Source organism: Pseudophryne corroboree, chromosome 9 (genome assembly GCF_028390025.1).
Source record: "Pseudophryne corroboree isolate aPseCor3 chromosome 9, aPseCor3.hap2, whole genome shotgun sequence".
Taxonomy (NCBI): domain Eukaryota; kingdom Metazoa; phylum Chordata; class Amphibia; order Anura; family Myobatrachidae; genus Pseudophryne; species Pseudophryne corroboree.
In genome coordinates, this window is record NC_086452.1 from 162460422 (window position 1) to 162479214 (window position 18793).

Here is an 18793-nt window from a genome sequence, read left to right on the forward strand (position 1 = left end):
ATATAAGCTTTCTGATTTTCAGGGGTGGTATTGCTAAGCATAAAATAGTAAGAATCAGAAACTGCAAAACTAAGGTCTCGCAACCTCTGAGTCAGCTTTTAATGTTTGGCAGTGACATATGCAATAACATGACCACGTAGCACCGGTTTTGAAGCAGCCCAAACTTTATGTGCTCCCTAGTTGAGGAGGATGAGGCTTGTAAGTTGGTCATATTAACCTACCCCCAACCTCGGAAATATACACACCCAGGGAAGCATAAAAGTAATGGGCCCCCTTGTCCCAGCCAGCAGGGGTACCATTGGGAGACACACAGCGTGCATTCTCTTAACAAAACTTGGAACAGCAGCAGTGGCAAACGCAAGATTTCTAGAGGGGGGTTTCCAAATGAAGTCTACAATCTCCCACTCTGCGGAACATTAGAGCAAGTGTGGGAGTGTGGGGGAGCGGCAGAAGAACCTAGTAACGACCCTGGACATTAATGTAAACATTGGTCTTTTTATATACTGGATACTGTATGGAATAAAGAATTAATATCTAACACTATAGGTGGTCTCTAACTATAGATGGTCTCTAGTATAGGCTGTATCAACCATTTAAATTATATAAATAAGTGATCAGAAAAAGGTTAAACATACCATAATAAATGAATATAAAAACACAATAGAAGCAGTACTGCACATTCTCCCACCTCATTGTAAGGCTCCTGTCTCTACTTTCTAGTAGCTACTCTCTGGCCCAGTGCACTGATTGAGGATCCACACACACAAAGAAATCTTGGTAGGAGAAGCTGCTACTGTTGGGCATGTGCAGCAGCTCTGTCACTTAAACTGTATAATGTGGCTGCAGCTCTTGTAACCGTATTATATACCATTGCTATTGTTGTCATAATTTGAGGCACTTGCCAAGAGAAGGGGGGTTTCCGTGCAATCGGAAACCCTCCCTGCGTTTGCCTATGAGCAGTAACAATTTTAAACAGCAACGACATATAGCAGTTCTATCCAATTTTCTAGTTTTCCGAACCCAAGTAAAAGGCCAGAAAGGCCCCAAACTTTTTTTAATCAAGGCACCCTAGAGAATCAGAATTTTCTTTTACGGCACCCCTTGTCCAAAAGTCTTTCATTGAGAAATTTACAAAGAAATATTAAATTAAGTAAATTGTGTTTGTATGTCATCCTTGGGTTCAATTGTGTGGTGAGGGACAAGATTTGCTTCTGTTTGTCTACATATTGAATGATTGGCAGCCACCAGCACTAGTTTTACCTATTACATTGACCATTCATACTTTGAATTGATCCTGGACCACCAATCCAAGGAACCCCTGCAAGTGCCCTGAGGGGCACACAGTTTGTGAACCACTGGTGTAGGGGTTGTACATGCCCACATGGCAATGGCCACACTCACAGTGCACTGGTCTCAGCTCCTTCCCTTCTCAGTATAGGCCTTTGAACATTTTCAGCACCAGGTCCATGTTGCTCTTAATCCGCCCCTGCTTCCATGGTCTCTGTGAATTCTGCCACTGTTCCCCCTTACCTTACAGCAGAGGTTCTCAACCATGGATCTCAAGGCACCCCAACGGTCCATGTTTTAGGTATATCTATGGCTCAGCATAGATGAATGAATCAAATTGACTGAGGTGCTAATTAAGTAACCTGTGGCCAACCATGGATAAACTTAAAATCTGGACCATTGGGGTGCCTTGAAGACCACATTTTAGAACCTCTGCCTTACAGGCGGGATAGTCATCATTACTCTGGGAACTCTGTCTGCAGCAACTCCTCCCCTTCACTCTCACATGCTGCCGGCAGTGACTGTGCACTGCCGTGTAGCCCCACCCACTGTTATAACTCCTCCTCCCTCTCCTTTTCTATTTCTCCAAGTTGTAGTACAATCCTGAGAGAAGTGGGCCCAGGACATGTGCCTTTTTTGCCCCAAATCATAAACATGCTCTAATTTATGCCCTGCTTAAGCTTTTAGTATTACATTTATACAGTGGTACTGTACTTGTTAAAGGTACAAAATTGCGCCAATCTCCATTGTATGAAAAGGAGAATGGTCTTGCTTTGAACCTGTGCTTAGTTACAGTATGTGAGCATAGGCACCCCCTAATGTCCGGCACCCCCCACAAGTCACGCCTGCAACACAGTGATCACGAGTGACCCAGCTCATTCCTGTGCCCTCCCAGCTGCGTTTCCACCCAATCAGGACGAACTGATATGACATATGTGCAGAGCCGGATTAAGGTGGGGTTAGGAATGGGCATCCTAGCCAGAGCTACTCTGTCCCAGCTCCAGCCTCCTCCACAGCAATGGAGGCTGGAGATTACAGATGCGACAGAACCCTCTCCCCATGCCACAGTCACCCAGCATAGGCTGCGTAGCTTCCCTTACCCCCCAGGCTTCATCAGCCCGTACCTCCAGCCACCCCAGACGACCATCAACAGCAAGCAGCACTCCCCCCATGACAGCCGGCAGAGTCCATCCTGCACAGCCAGCTCGCATCTCCAAGCCCCAGCTTTACGCAGGTTGCAGATAAATACAAAGGCTAAACCCCCACCCACCATCATCCTGCTCCAGCATTCCCATACACACTGCACGGGGCTGCTGCCACCACGATCCCACCTCCCTGTTGGTATCTCTGCAGCTAGCCAGCCGCAGACAGCTCCCTGCTCTGGCAGCAAGCCCGCATGTCACCATACAGCTACCAGATTATTTCCTGGATAGCCCGGCTGGGCGGCCATCCTCTCCTGCAGAGCGAGGAAACAGGTGATTAGATAAAGGGCATCGGGCTCCATGACGCAAGTCCTGGAACAGGTAATTTAGGGAGCTAGCTGTGCCCCTCAGCGGCCGCCCCCAGCAACTCCATACAGCCATTAGTCCCTCCTTTGGTTTTGCTGCTTGCAGTCAGCTTCAGGCAGTTCCCCAGCACTCCCCCCAAACCCAACCAGTTCCTTTTATTGCACAGCAGGCACAGGCAGCCATGGGATAGTTGCTGACAAGAGGGGCAGGGCCTCAATGTCTTAATTGCCCTGATCCCCCCCGAAGGCTTAATCTGGCCCTGCATATGTGTGAGCGTATTATTTACTTTACTGGCCAGTGGCCGCACTGACGTTAGTACATCCTCCTGGCACTGCCTCGTGATGTGACGTGATGGTGTCACGTCACGCATCCTCCCTCCAGGCCGCCCATGCTCTCTTTTTCCCGCCCATGCTCTCTCTCTTCTTGTGTGCCGCCACGCCAGAGCGTTCATCTCAGGAGAACTCGGACGATGAATTCAGCAGACAGAGACAGTTCAGCAGAGACTGAGACAGTAAGTAACCCACCACTCAGTCAGTGACTAAGTAAACTGCAGTGCTGCACTTGAGGAGCCTTCCCTGCTCCTGCAGGGAAAAGAGAGTGGGCCAGCAATGGGGAATACACTGTCTGCGTGTATACAGTATATAGTATATACATGAAGTTACCAAAAGATTTCAGCTCATACTGTGTGGCATAATGTGTATTTGGCAAATACTGTGTGGCATAATGTGTATTTGGCTCGTATTGTGAATTTTGGCTCATACTGTGTGGGGTAATGTGAATATGGCTCATACTGTGTGGGGTAATGTGAATTTCGGCTCATACTGTGTGGGGTAATGTGAATTTCTGCTCATACTGTGTGGGGTATTGTGAATTTTGGCTCATTCTGTGTGGCTTAATGCGAATTTTGGCTCATACCGTGTGGGGTAATGTGAATTTTGCCTGATACCATGTGCGTATTGTGAATTTCGGCTCAAACCGTGTGGCATAATGTGAATTTTGGCTCATACCGTGTGGCATAATGTGAATTTTGGCTCACACCATGCGGGGTAATGTGAATTTTGGCTCACACTGTGTGGGGTAATGGGAATTTTGGCTCACACCATGTGGCGTAATGTGAATTTCGGCTCATACCATGTGGTGTAATGTGAATTTTGGCTCATACTGTGTGGCGTAATGTGAATTTCGGCTCATATTTAGTACCGGCCGGTGGTCGCACCATTATGTTTCATTTTATTTCTCTGGGGTGTATTATATCTACTGTAGTGTTAGGAACTAGTGAGGAATTAGATAAAGCCATGTGATTTTATTGAGAGAATGTAAACTAGTGCTAGACATGTCCCTTAGCGGTGCTAGACACGCCCATCCGGCAAGTGCACCCCCTAATAAAATGAGCTGCACACGCCTATGTATGTGAGTTCTCTTCCTATTTACATCTACCTTAATTATGCTAATAATTTACATTATCATTCTTCCCCAGGTTAAGCAACAGAAACCAATCTGAAAAGTGTTATACTTAAACAAAATAAAATAAAAAAAGTTTGTTTTTATTTTATTTCTCGGACGTCCTAGTGGATGCTGGGGACTTCGTCAGGACCATGGGGAATAGCGGCTCCGCAGGAGACAGGGCACAAAATTTAAAAGTTTGACCACTAGGTGGTGTGTACTGGCTCCTCCCCCTATGACCCTCCTCCAAGCCTCAGTTAGGTTTTTGTGCCCGTCCGAGCAGGGTGCAATCTAGGTGGCTCTCATAAAGAGCTGCTTAGAGTAAAAGTTTTGATAGTTTTATTATTTTCAGTGAGTCCTGCTGGCAACAGGCTCACTGCAACGAGGGACCTAGGGGAGAAGAAGTGAACTCACCTGCGTGCAGGATGGATTTGCTTCTTAGGCTACTGGACACTAGCTCCAGAGGGACGATCACAGGTACAGCCTGGATGGGTCACCGGAGCCGCGCCGCCGACCCCCTTGCAGATGCCGAAGTAAGAAGAGGTCCAGAAACCGGCGGCTGAAGGCTTTTCAGTCTTCATGAGGTAGCGCACAGCACTGCAGCTGTGCGCCATTGCGCTCAGGCACACTTCACACCGGCGGTCACTAAGGGTGCAGGGCGCTGGGGGGGGGGCGCCCTGGGCAGCAATGTTAATACCTTTCTGGCTAAAAAGAATACATCACATATAGTCCATGAGGCTATATGGATGTATTTCACCCCTGCCAGGTCTCAGAAAAACCGGGAGAAGAGCCCGCCGGAATAGGGGGCGGGGCCTATCTCCTCAGCACACAGCGCCATTTTCCTACACAGCTCCGCTGCTAGGAAGGCTCCCAGGCTCTCCCCTGCACTGCACTACAGAAACAGGGTAAAAAACAGAGAGGGGGGGCATTTTTTGGCGATATTATATATATTTAAGCAGCTATAAGGAAACAACACTTATATAAGGTTGTTCCTATATAATTATAGCGCTTTGGTGTGTGCTGGCAAACTCTCCCTCTGTCTCCCCAAAGGGCTAGTGGGGTCCTGTCTTCTATCAGAGCATTCCCTGTGTGTCTGCTGTGTGTCGGTACGTGTGTGTCGACATGTATGAGGACGATGTTGGTGTGGAGGCGGAGCAATTGCCGGTAATGGTGATGTCACCCCCTAGGGAGTCGACACCGGAATGGATGGCTTTGTTTATGGAATTACGTGATAATGTCAGCAAGCTGCAAAAGTCGGTTGACGACATGAGACGACCGGCAAACCAGTTAGTACCTGTACATGCGTCTCAAACACCGTCAGGGGCTGTAAAACGCCCTTTGCCTCAGTCGGTCGACACAGACCCAGACACGGACACCGAATCTAGTGTCGACGGTGAAGAAACGAACGTATTTTCCAGTAGGGCCACACGTTATATGATCACGGCAATGAAGGAGGCTTTGCATATCTCTGATACTGCAAGTACCACAAAAAGGGGTATTATGTGGGGTCTGAAAAAACTACCTGTAGTTTTTCCTGAATCAGAGGAATTGAATGACGTGTGTGTGATGAAGCGTGGGTTACCCCTGATAAAAAACTGCTAATTTCAAAGAAGTTATTGGCGTTATACCCTTTCCCGCCAGAGGTTAGGGCGCGCTGGGAAACACCCCCTAGGGTGGACAAGGCGCTCACACGTTTATCCAAACAAGTGGCGTTACCGTCTCCTGATACGGCCGCCCTCAAGGATCCAGCTGATAGGAGGCTGGAAAATACTCTAAAAAGTATATACACACATACTGGTGTTATACTGCGACCAGCAATCGCCTCAGCCTGGATGTGCAGTGCTGGGGTGGCTTGGTCGGATTCCCTGACTGAAAATATTGATACCCTGGATAGGGACAGTATTTTATTGACTATAGAGCAATTAAAGGATGCATTCCTTTATATGCGAGATGCACAGAGGGATATCTGCACTCTGGCATCAAGAGTAAGTGCGATGTCCATATCTGCCAGAAGAAGTCTATGGACACGACAGTGGTCAGGCGATGCGGATTCCAAACGGCATATGGAAGTATTACCGTATAAAGGGGAGGAATTATTTGGGGTCGGTCTATCGGATTTGGTAGCCACGGCAACAGCCGGGAAGTCCACCTTTTTACCTCAAGTCCCCTCCCAGCAGAAAAAGACGCAGTCTTTTCAGCCGCAGTCCTTTCGTTCCTATAAGAACAAGCGAGCAAAAGGACATTCATATTTGCCCCCGAGGCCAAGGAAAGGGTAAGAGACTGCAGCAAGCAGCCCCTTCCCCGGAGCAGAAGTCCTCCCCGGCTTCTGCAAAGGCCTCAGCATGACGCTGGGACCTTACAAGCGGACTCAGGGGCGGTGGGGGGTCGCCTCAAGAATTTCAGCGCACAGTGGGCTCACTCGCAGGTGGACCCCTGGATCCTGCAGGTAGTATCTCAGGGTTACAGGTTGGAATTCGAGAAGTCTCCCCCTCGCCGGTTCCTAAAATCTGCTTTGCCAACGTCTCCCTCAGACAGGGCGACGGTATTGGAAGCCATTCACAAGCTGTATTCTCAGCAGGTGATAATCAAGGTACCCCTTCTACAACAGGGAAAGGGGTATTACTCCACGCTATTTGTGGTACCGAAGCCGGACGGCTCGGTAAGACCTATCCTAAATCTGAAATCTCTGAACCTGTACATACAAAAATTCAAGTTCAAGATGGAGTCACTCAGAGCAGTGATAGCGAATCTGGAAGAAGGGGATTTTATGGTGTCCTTGGACATCAAGGATGCTTACCTTCATGTCCCAATTTGCCCTTCACACCAAGGGTACCTCAGGTTCGTGGTACAAAACTGTCATTATCAGTTTCAGACGCTGCCGTTTGGATTGTCCACGGCACCCAGGGTCTTTACCAAGGTAATGGCCGAAATGATGATCCTTCTTCGAAGAGAAGGCGTATTAATTATCCCTTACTTGGACGATCTCCTGATAAGGGCAAGATCCAGAGAACAGCTGGAGGTCGGAGTAGCACTAACTCAAGTAGTGCTCCAACAGCACGGGTGGATTCTGAATTTTCCAAAATCCCAACTGATCCCGACGACACGTCTGCTGTTCCTAGGGATGATTCTGGACACTGTTCAGAAAAAGGTATTTCTTCCGGAGGAGAAAGCCAGGGAGTTATCCGAACTCGTCAGGAACCTCCTAAAACCAGGGACAGTGTCTGTGCATCAATGCACAAGAGTCCTGGGAAAAATGGGGGTCTCTCTGCTATGGTGGTTGCAGAGTGCTCATCTGTTAGAGGGCCGCAGATTCGGCATACAGAACTGGGTCCTAGTGACCACGGATGCCAGCCTGAGAGGCTGGGGAGCGGTCACACAAGGAAGAAACTTCCAGGGCGTGTGGTCAAGCCTGGAAACGTCTCTTCACATAAATATACTGGAACTAAGAGCAATCTACAATGCTCTAAGCCTGGCAAAACCTCTGCTTCAGGGTCAGCCGGTGTTGATCCAGTCAGACAACATCACGGCAGTCGCCCACGTAAACAGACAGGGCGGCACAAGAAGCAGGAGGGCAATGGCAGAAGCTGCAAGGATTCTTCGCTGGGCGGAAAATCATGTGATAGCACTGTCAGCAGTGTTCATCCCGGGAGTGGACAACTGGGAAGCAGACTTCCTCAGCAGACACGATCTTCACCCGGGAGAGTGGGGACTTCATCCAGAAGTCTTCCACATGATTGTAGTCCATTGGGAAAGACCAATGGTGGACATGATGGCGTCCCGCCTCAACAAAAAACTGGACAGGTATTGCGCCAGGTCAAGAGACCCTCAGGCAATAGCTGTGGACGCTCTGGTAACACCATGGGTGTACCAGTCAGTGTATGTGTTCCCTCCTCTGCCTCTCATACCCAAGGTACTGAGAATTATACGGCAAAGGGGAGTAAGAACGATACTAGTGGCTCCGGACTGGCCAAGAAGGACTTGGTACCCGGAACTTCAAGAGATGCTCACGGAAGATCCGTGGCCTCTACCTCTAAGAAGGGATCTGCTTCAGCAGGGACCGTGTCTATTCCAAGACTTACCGCGGCTGCGTTTGACGGCATGGCGGTTGAACGCCGGATCCTAAGGGAAAAAGGCATTCCGGAAGAGGTCATCCCTACCCTGGTCAAAGCCAGGAAGGAGGTGACTGCACAACATTATCACCGCATTTGGAGAAAATATGTTGCATGGTGTGAGGCCAGGAAGGCCCCGACAGAGGAATTTCAACTGGGTCGATTCCTACATTTCCTGCAAACAGGATTATCTATGGGCCTCAAATTAGGGTCCATTAAGGTTCAAATTTCGGCCCTGTCGATTTTCTTCCAGAAAGAATTGGCTTCAGTTCCTGAAGTCCAGACTTTTGTAAAAGGAGTACTACATATACAGCCCCCGGTTGTGCCCCCAGTGGCACCGTGGGATCGCAATGTAGTTTTGGATTTTCTCAAATCCCATTGGTTTGAGCCACTCAAATCGGTAGATTTGAAATATCTTACATGGAAAGTAACCATGCAACTGGCCCTGGCTTCAGCCAGGAGAGTGTCGGAATTGGCGGCTTTATCGTATAAAAGCCCATATCTGATTTTCCATTCGGACAGGGCAGAATTGAGGACGCGTCCTCATTTTCTGCCTAAGGTGGTATCAGCGTTTCACCTGAACCAGCCTATTGTGGTGCCTGCGGCTACTAGCGATTTGGAGGATTCCAAGTTGCTGGACGTTGTCAGAGCATTGAAAATCTGTCAATGCCCACTCCACAAGGAAGGTGGGCTCATCTTGGGCGGCTGCCCGAGGGGTCTCGGCATTACAACTCTGCCGAGCAGCTACGTGGTCAGGGGAGAACACGTTTGTAAAATTCTACAAATTTGATACCCTGGCTAAGGAGGACCTGGAGTTCTCTCATTCGGTGCTGCAGAGTCATCCGCACTCTCCCGCCCGTTTGGGAGCTTTGGTATAATCCCCATGGTCCTGACGGAGTCCCCAGCATCCACTAGGACATCAGAGAAAATAAGAATTTACTCACCGGTAATTCTATTTCTCGTAGTCCGTAGTGGATGCTGGGCGCCCATCCCAAGTGCGGATTGTCTGCAATACTTGTACATAGTTATTGTTACAAAAAAATCGGGTTGTTTATTGTTGTGAGCCGTCTGTTCAGAGGCTCCTCTGTTATCATACTGTTAACTGGGTTCAGATCACAAGTTGTACGGTGTGATTGGTGTGGCTGGTGTGAGTCTTACCCGGGATTCAAAATCCTTCCTTATTGTGTACGCTCGTCCGGGCACAGTATCCTAACTGAGGCTTGGAGGAGGGTCATAGGGGGAGGATCCAGTACACACCACCTAGTGGTCAAACTTTTAAATTTTGTGCCCTGTCTCCTGCGGAGCCGCTATTCCCCATGGTCCTGACGGAGTCCCCAGCATCCACTACGGACTACGAGAAATAGAATTACCGGTGAGTAAATTCTTATTTTTATTTTCATCGGATTGCCCACTGTAACATCTTATTTTGCTCCATGAAGTCTTAAGGGGGGTACACACGGAGAGATCCAGTTTTAAAATCTAAGCAATCTGACTAGATTGCTGAGATTTTAAGCATGGATCTCTTGTGTGTATGCCCCCCAGCGATAGCGATGCGCGGCCCCGTGCGGCGCTATCGCCGGTGATAGATTGCCCTGCATACAGGCACAATCTAGCACATCGCTCATCTCACCTGCTGGGTGAAATGAGACCCCACCCCCACCCCCCGCCGCCCCCCCTCGCTCAGCACACATTACGCTGTGCTGAGCGGGGAAAGAGATGTGTGCTGAGCGGTCTGTGACATATCGCTCAGCACACATCTCTCTAGTGTGTACTGCCCTTTACAGAAGGCCCATATTAATTAGTGTTGACATTATGAGTTTCACATTGCCCTGTTTTCAGAAAGTTCACAATGCTGTTTTCATTGTATAACCTGTCACTTCTCCACCCTACCAAACAAAGGCACAACAAAAGCTACACAATGGAAAGGATATGCTTGAGAAAAGATAAATTATGCTTTGTTTTGTTATTTAAACAAAACTTTCAGACAATATCCATCTATCAAACTAACAACAAAAGCATGTGTCTGCCAAAGGAAAAAAAAAAGATATATTTTCTCTCCCACTACAATATTGATGACAAATTCAGTTTATGGAATTTTATTACTAAGTGCAAATAATTCCCATAGTTGTAACAAACAAGAAACAGGTGCAGAGCCAAGCCTCATTTGCATATAAATGAAATCATTTCAGTGCAAGACAAAATATTAGAAAATATACATTTTTATGCCAAACTCCTGATAGACTCACAAATATTAAGGTTATACATTGCAATTTTGAAAAGCATGTTGCATATCAATGACAGTACCATATAACGAAAATCCAATTATATTTAGACTGTTTCAGTGTAATCCACTGAAAGAAGATACATTTTAATAAAAACAAGTTGAAATACAACTGCTAAGTAATTGCATTCTCTGAGGTCAACAAGGTATATCAAAGTTGACAAAGATATTTTTTTAAGACATTTAAAATTAAAATGGCAAAACGTGGCTGATGGAAATATTTTAAAAATACAATATTATTATTTGTGTTGGAAAGGTGATAGAACAAAGCTATGTATTATATAATTAGCAAAATCATCCTACAATTTGGGACAGGAGATTGACACTTTACTACATGAGATTAATGTACATAACGATACAGAAATCATTTTTCAATGAGAGTTAAGAGTCACGGTCTAAAAAACCTCATTGTTCATATCGCTTAGTTACTTTCCATTGGTGATACTGCGTCCCTGCAGTTGCTACAAAGAAGCACATGTTAAAATCAATGCAAATGGAAAAGCATATATAAGAGTTCAGAAAAAGTGATAACCTTCACATGTCACACTATATATTATACAAGGGTCAGATTAATACCAATATGTTTGCACATGTTGTTGTTGATAGAGGACAAAGTGAGCATACATATTTCACTATCTAGGACAGTGATGGCTAACCTTGACACTCCAGCTGTTGTTGAACTACACATTCCAGCATGTCCTGCATCAGTTTTAGCATGGGCATGCTGGGATATGTAGTTCAACAACAGCTGGAGTGTCAAGGTTAGCCATCACTGATCTAGGATCTCTTAACAAAATTGAAAGCAGTGTATGTTGTGGATTAGTATAGGACAGTGGCTCTCTAGATGGCCATAGTGGACTATCAGAAGGATTTGCTGCTACCAGGAACACTTTTACAGGCATATTTATCAATATTATTTTTACTAAAATAATGTGAAAACAGGTGTTTTCACACTTTTTTCACATTATTTTATTATCACCTATATGTACGAATGGGCACTTGGAGAATTCACAAAATTCTCCAAATCCTTAATATCACATTTTTATGGGAAATGCGATCTTTTTCAAATACATTTTTTTTATTGTAAAAAAACACCAGAGGGAGCCCTGTGATAATAACTTTATCTTTAGATAGCATTATGCAGGGTCATTTCTGATTCAACGACTCATTCTCTGCCCTGCCTGACATGTGACAGGCAGAGCAAAGCCATGACCCCGTGCCTGTGACTGCCTGTAGTCTAAATAGACTACAGGCGGTGTACAGTGCATGTAAGTTTTATTTTATTTCTTTTATACACCAGGTGCAGAAGGGGAGGTTGGGCAGCAGGAGGCTAGGGCAGAGACTGGAGCAAGTGGGGTGCAGGCAGCGAGGCTAGGAATGGAGGCAGCTCTGGGGGCAGGGAGGCGAGCTACAGTAGGGGTTCCAGCGCTAGCACAGAGGTAGCTGCAGGGGTAACATAGGATGTAGTTAGCTGGGCAGCACTAGCCGGACACGGACACAACGGGAGCATGTGGGGGTCAGTGAGGCAGGGAACCAGCCTGCAGCAGCTGGCCAGGGAAGACAAGCAGGATCTGGGGGTGACAGCAGGGTAGATGCTTGATCCAAGTGGGCTAAATGACCTTTGACATCACAACCATGTGACCCACGATGGTAGGGGGAGAAGCAAGGTCGTGGGCTAGCAATTTCACTATCCACATAAACGTCCATTCCCTTTAGTAACCTGGTGGCGAGCAAAGCTGAGCGAAGCAAGCCACCAAGCCCGAAGTGTGGTGAGCAAAGTGAGCCTGTGATGGGACCTTTTGGGTCCCATGTTCTGACTTGCTCCTACCCTTGCTGTCACGATTCACGTAGTTGTGACATCAGAGGTCCTTTAGCATGGTTGAATTTAGCCTCAACCGTGACAGCAGTGGAGAGAGGTAGCCGTCACAGACACATTCTCACTAATTTTTTCCAAAAAGGAGATTCGCAGGGAAAGACCTTTATTGCAAGCTCTGTCCCTGGAAGTAATCTTTGTAAATTCAAGTGATATTTCCTAAAGTTGCTAAGTCAACTTAAGCAATAATATCACACCACAACCGCATATTTATTTTTTTCAACTATTTTCTTGTTGTTGAAGAGGTGATATAGTTGTACCTGTGATGGTATTCACAAAATGGGAAATCAGGATAATCATACTACACTTCATTACATGCTATTGCAGTATAAAAAAAAATTGAAACTCCAACTCATGTTTTTATACAAGTTATTTTCCAATCTTGAAAATTTCTCCAGAGGGTGACGAAACGTGTTGATCAGAAAAGACTAGGGGGGAATATAATTGTTTCTCCCCATGGCCACCACTAGATGGCGACCAACAGAGCAATTCAATTGTTCGCTAGACCTCGCTAGACGTTCATCGTCAGCAGATCTGCTCTGTCAGTCCCTCCATTGGTTACCGGTATTCTACCGTATTAAATATAAAATACTTTTACTGACATACAAGGCTATTAACCAAACTGCACCAATATACATCTCTTCACTCATCTCAAAATATCTCCCTACCCGACCTCTCCGCTCTGCACAAGATCTACGTTTCTCATCAACACGCATTACTTGTTCACACTCAAAATTACAGGACTTTATCCGGGCTTCACCCACTCTGTGGAATGCCCTCCCACGCAAAATAAGACTCTCCTCTAGTCTCCAAACCTTTAAACGTTCCCTGAAAACTCACCTCTTCAGACAAGCCTATCAAATTCCAGACCCACCCACATAACCTTCAGTGCTTCCCTATCTAATTACATCCTCTCTGTACAGTCCACATAATATCACATATCTTGTCTTTCTTTACTCTCACACCCTCCTGACACTTGGCCAACATTGCGGGGTATCATCATACAACCCATTAAGAACCTAGCAATCTGGTGGACCATTATGCAATAGACAGCATCTATCCTTGTGTATCTATGCCTATTTCCCTATAGATTGTAAGCTTGCAAGCAGGGCCTTCCTACCTCTGTCTGTCTGTCTGTTTTTACCCAGTTTTGTTCTATTACTGTTGTTCTAATTGTAAAGCGCAATGGAATATGCTGCGCTATATAAGAAACTGTTAATAAATAAATAAATAAATAAATTGTTGCTCCATTGGGGTGCGCTGAGCTGCATGGAGACACATTTCAGCTGTAAGACCCCATGCTGGCGAACTGAAATGTGTGAAAAGTGACCTGTTTGAATGTGCAAATGGCACTTTTTTGAATTGCGGACAGCACCATTTTACATTGGGCATGATGAGTGTGACAACAAAACACAATTGAATTGCACCTCACGATCTCCCATCACTTAAGGCAGAAAATTAGGTGTGCAAAGCAATTAAATCATCCCCTAGGAATCTGTTTTCATTTACCAATATACATTCTTACTGGAAACTTAATTGTTCCGGACCTCTGCAAACTACCAAATTGCATTTTTAACAAGCCCACAGCACTATCAATTAAATTTAACCTATCTCCAGAGAATTCTCCAGAGAATTCAATACAATTGCTGGGAGAATCAGTTAAATAGCTTTATATGCTGATCTGTGCCCAGTAAATATACACGAAGCGGATTTTGCTACTCCAGACTCTATACAGTGAAATGCATATTATATCCATCCAGAAAGATTATCGTCAGCAAGTTGTAGCCCTATTCTCATATTCTGTGTGCCTGAGTCAATTTGTCTCTCAAGTTTAGCACCAGTATGTTGTTTTTTGTTTTTTTGTTTTTTTTGTATGTTTGTTTTTTTAAAGATACTTATATGTATCATCATTTTTTAATCTTTATGGGTTTCTTTATGGGTTTTTTTTACACTTCTTTTTACAGTTCTGGTAAAAAAATTTGTCAAAGCAATTCACTGAACTATATATAAGCCTCAGCATAACTGATTATTTGAGCCATGAATAAACATGATGTTACATGTGTATGTTGAGTCTGAAGGAAATGATTGGTTAATGTTTTTGTGCTACTGTTTGCATAACGGGAGGTGCTACAAGAGTCTACTGGGTTTTTTTCCCATTCAAAATAATGTATGAGGTATAAGTAGTTAGGCCTTTTGACTTACTTAGACAACATTAGGAAGAGAACTATTCACACTCTGATATTCCTATAGTAACTTTTGCCTGTATTAACAGAAGTTAGTGTATATGTAAGGTAATTTAGGCAGCATGAAAGCTCAAAGCAAACATAAGCCCATGTAATATTGACAAGCTAGAGTGCACCCCCCCCCCCCAGATTTACCCAAGAGTGCTATGTGATCATTGATTCTGACCCGAGAAGAACAAACTATAGGTGGCCTGAGCAGAACACTATACAATAGCCAATACCCCAAACAATGCAAACAAAGTAGTCTGGTTACCTGAGAATGTTGATCAGCAAAACATCATAAATTTATCATGGCTATGATATCATGATACCCATATGAACTGCATTGACAAACAGTATACACCCATTTCTCATACGTCCTAGAGGATGCTGGGGACGACATCAAGACCATGGGGGTATAGACAGGATCCGCAGGAGACATGGGCACTCTAAAGACTTTTCATTGGGTGTGAACTGGCTCCTCCCTCCATGCCCCTCCTCCAGACCTCAGTTTTAGAAATGTGCCCAGGCTGACTGGATGCACTCTGAGGAGCTCTACTGAGTTCTCTGAAAAGACTTATGTTAGGTTTTTTATTTTCAGGGAGATCTGCTGGCATCAGACTCCCTGCTTCGTGGGACTGAGGGGGCAGAAGCAGAAACAACTTCCTAAAGAGTTTCATGGCTCTGCTTCTGACTGACAAGACACCATTAGCTCCTGAAGGGCACTGAACGCTAGCCGTGTCTAGATGCTCACTCCCACAGCACGCCGTCACCCCCCTCACAGAGCCAGAAGTCAGAAGACAGGTGAGTATAAGTAAGTATTACGTAAGTGACGGCTGAGGTGCGGCGCGGCTGACGGGAGCGCAGCGCGCCATTGCTGCCCACACACACAGGCACTGCAAGGTGCGGGGGGGGCGCCCTGGGCAGCAAGAAAAATACCTCAAACTGGCTAAAAGGGGGCATAAGTTGCCACTGGCACAGCCCTACCCCTGCCAGTATAAATATTACAGTGATTTTTTGAGTGTAAAGACGTGCCATTGCTGGGGCGGAGCTTCTTCCTCAGGCAGCCAGCACACTACTCAGCGCCATTTTCTCTCTCTCCTCAGGCTGCAGAGAACACGCTGGTCCTCTCCTCCACTTCTGACAAGTACAGGGTGCTATTAAGGGGGGGCACAAAGCGATTGTGGTGCATTTGATAGTGTATATTACTATTCAAAAGCGCTGTTGGGCTGAGGACATACTGTGTTCACAGGCAATACTGGCGCTGGGATTGTGAACTGGCTGCTCCTATCCTGTGTCCCTCTGACAGATTTTACTGTGGGTCTGTCCCCAAAATAAGTCCAAGTGTGTCTGTGAGTGTGCTGTACGCGTGTGAGCAGGGCCGGATCTAGGGGGGGGGGCAAAGGGGGCGACCGACCCCCCTAACACAGTCATAGCCACGCCCACTTTTGAGCAGAACAGAGCTCTCCGGGGAGAGCCTGAGGCAGAACGATGTGCTCCAGCTTATACCACAGCAGCACAGAGGAGCCAGGAGAGCAAGGCTTACAGAGCATTTGCCCCTCACTTGCTGGTGTGTGGGTACTAGGGCTAATAAATACAATTACCCCATAGCACAGTCACATGTACAAAGAACAATCACAAAGCTCTATCTCAGTCTCACTCAAAAAGTTCAGTCAGAATTGAGAGAGGAGAAGTTAGGAATGCAGATGGGAGGAGTTGGGACTGTAGAGGGAGGAGTCAAGATTAAACAGTAAACCGCCCCCCCCTAAAGAAAATCTAGATCCATCCCTGCGTGTGAGGCATGTCTGAGGCAGGGAGTTCCTCCCCGGAGGAAGCCATTTTAGGGACACAGAGTTGTAATGTGGTGGCGCTACCGGCACACCAAGAGCCTGCATGGGTGAAAGAGATACATGACAGTATGCATCTGATTAACCGTAGATTAGATAAGTCTGAATCTAATGGACCCTACACACTGGCCGACATCACTGCACGTTCATATCGTGCAGTGTGGAGCCACCAGCGATGAACGATGCGCGGCCCTGCGCTCGCTCATCGCTGGTGCCCCGTCAGCTGTGCATGCAGGCCAATATGGACGATCTCGTCCTTATTTGCCTGCAGTTCTATGGAGCGATGTGATGGGGGGAGTGAAGTAACTTCACTCCCCCCGTCACTGCCCCCCCGCCGCCGGGTCGCCCGTCGGCCATATCCGCCGTCGGGCAGGTAGGCGGCGGATCGGCCAATGTGTAGGGCCCATAAGGCTACATGCTGGAGAAAATCTGTGGAAGATGTGATTTTTCAGGATGCTGTTATTCCTTATGCAGGCGGCCCCTCTGGGTCACATAAGAGATCATTTGCAAATGTTGTAAACACTGATACTGACACGGATTCTGATTCCTGTGTCGACGATAGTGAATCCAGAGAGAGAGAGATCATAAATTGGCAAAAATTATACAATATATGATTGTGGCTATAAGGGACGAGTTGGAGGTTACAGAAACCACTCCTGTACCTCAGGAGAAGGCTTATTTATGTAAGGAAAAAAATGGGAGTCACCCCCTGTGTTAAACAGTGCACTTTCCAGGTTGACAAAGAAGGTAATTCTCCCTGCTCCTGGCACGGCTTCTCTTAAAGAGTCGGCAGACCGCAAAATGGAAACGACATTGAAATCCATTTATGTTACCAAGGTACACTGCTCAGGCCCACTATTGCCTGCGCATGGGTGAGTCGCGCTATTGAAAAATGGTCAGAAAGCATGTCATCAGAAATTGACATGATTGATAAAGATGAGATACTCCTTAAGTTAGGGAATATCAAGGATGCTGCCGCCTACATGCTGGAAGCAATGAAGGATATTGGACTCTTGAGTTCACAAGCCGCTACCATGGCAGTATCAGTTAGGCGGGCATTGTGGATTCGCCAGTGGAACGCAGATGCAGATTCCAAAAGAAACATGGAGGCGCTCCCATATAAAGGTGAGGCCTTATTTGGCGATGGCCTGGATGCGTTAGTTTCGGCGGCTACCGCAGGTAAGTCGTCATTTTTGCCCTCTGCGCCTGCACCAGCAAAAACGACCTATCACCCGCAAATGCAGTCCTTTCGGCCCAATAAATACAAAAAGACGAGAGGTTCCCCCTTCTTTTCAGGTAGGGGAAGGGGAAGGGGAAAGAAGCCCACAGCGGCTCCAGGTTCCCAAGAGCAGAAGTCTACCCCTACTTCTGCCAAATCTTCAGCATGACGCTGGAGCTCCCTTGCAGGAGGCCGCTCGGGTGGGGCACGTCTCAAACTCTTCAGCCTGGATTGGATTCTGTCTGGCCTGGATCCCTGGGTGTTGCAAATAGTATCTCAGGGATACAAACTGGAGTTTCAAGACGTTCCTCCATGACGATTTTTCAAATTGACCTTGCCAGTTTCTCCGCCAGAGAGAGAAGCAGTAACAGCAGCAATCCAAAAATTATGTCAAGACCAGGTCATAGTCCTGGTACCGTTGTCTCAACAAGGGAGGGGTTTTTATTCCAGCCTCTTTGTTGTTCCGAAGCCGGACGGCTAGGTCAGACCGATCCTAAATCTAAAAGATCTGAATTGTTACCTAAAAAGGTTCAAGTTCAAGATGGAATCACTTCGGGCAGTGATTGCCAGTCTGGAGGAGGGGGACTACTTGGTGTCGGTGGACATAAAGGATGCTTGCATGCATGTTCCCATTTATCCTCCTCACCAGGCTTATCTGAGATTCGCGGTTCAGGATTGCCATTACCAATTCCAGACGTTACCTTTCGGTCTCTCCACGGCGCCCAGGGTATTCACCAAGGTGATGGCGGAGATGATGATCCTCCTTCGTCAGAAAGGAGTCAATATAATTCCTTATCTGGACGATCTCCTGATAAAGGCGAGATCCAGGGAGCAGTTGTTACAAAACATATCACTCTCTCTGTCAATACTCCAACAACATGGGTGGATCATAAATTACCCAAAGTCACAGTTGGAATCGACGACAAGGTTGTCTTTCCTCGGGATGATTCTGGACATAGAAGTTCAGAGAGTATTTCTTCCGCTGAAAAAAGGCTCTGGAAATC